The sequence below is a fragment of the Copadichromis virginalis genome, linkage group LG11 (assembly GCF_057382275.1).
Source record: "Copadichromis virginalis isolate Kocher_CV1m ecotype Utaka linkage group LG11, C_Virginalis_male_GT1.1, whole genome shotgun sequence".
NCBI classification, from domain to species: domain Eukaryota; kingdom Metazoa; phylum Chordata; class Actinopteri; order Cichliformes; family Cichlidae; genus Copadichromis; species Copadichromis virginalis.
The window spans coordinates 34281954-34282984 of NC_140628.1; positions in this window are offsets into that span (position 1 = coordinate 34281954).

Genomic DNA, 1031 nt, shown 5'->3' on the forward strand with positions numbered 1-1031 from the left:
ACAACTATATAACTCAAAAAATGATAACTTCTGGCATGAATAGATAGTTTCATCTATAAATGAATTGTGAGTGAGTGTGTTCACACACCAGGCAGCACTGCAGGAAGGGGTTAATATATGGAACACCCAGTCATCTCAAAAGGATGGTTAGTACCCAAAAGAAAGAGTGACCCAAAAAGGTTTTAACCACTTTAAAAAATGTGACTAGAATGCTTCAGTGTTTCTTTCATATCAATTCATAATTGTGACAGGAGCAGATATTGTGTATGTTAAGCTTTCCTCATCATCTCACTTCTGCTATTAATTATCAAATAGCTCCATCTTGGGCAAACATCTCCTGGAAAATCTCTGTTGTTGACATTTTGGGTTTGTGGTTCCCAACATGTGGTCTGGTGGGGGTCCTTGAGAGGGCTCCAAATATAAAGTACATTTCTCTGTTTATTTCTTTCCTTTGTGTTGTGCAATGACAGCAAAGAATTACATTTTCCGAACCATATGTTTGTCGTTTCCTTCTGTCATCACCCGAGTACAGACAGTCATAAAAATCTCACATCAGCCCTCTCCAACCACACTCTCTCTGGGGTCTTTGGCATGAAAAGGAAACCCTGTCAGGGTATTTAATTGGCTGCCTGGTAGCAGGGTGCCTGTGGGACAGTGGGACTGTGACGTGGAGAAAGAGGCAGCGATTGGAGGACAGACTGGAATTATAAGGGGAGGGTGAGCCGGAGTGAAGCGTCCCATAGAGCAGCCGGCCTCAGATCTGGCACTGCAGGACGCGCACAAGTCTGTGGAGTCAGCCCTCCTCCGCCTTCTCTCACCATGCATCCAGCAAGACTCTCAACTCGGCAGTGACAAGCGTTTCCGAAGTGACAAGTTTTAAAGCTGAGTATTTGCGCAGAAAGGCCGAAATCGAGGAGAAACTTTGCGTATTTCCCTGCACATTTTTCTTTACGTCGCTGGCAGTTGGAAGCAGGCGGAGTTAAGCCTTTCTGGGGATTTTTTTTCCTTATTCAAAGGGGAATATTCTGTTC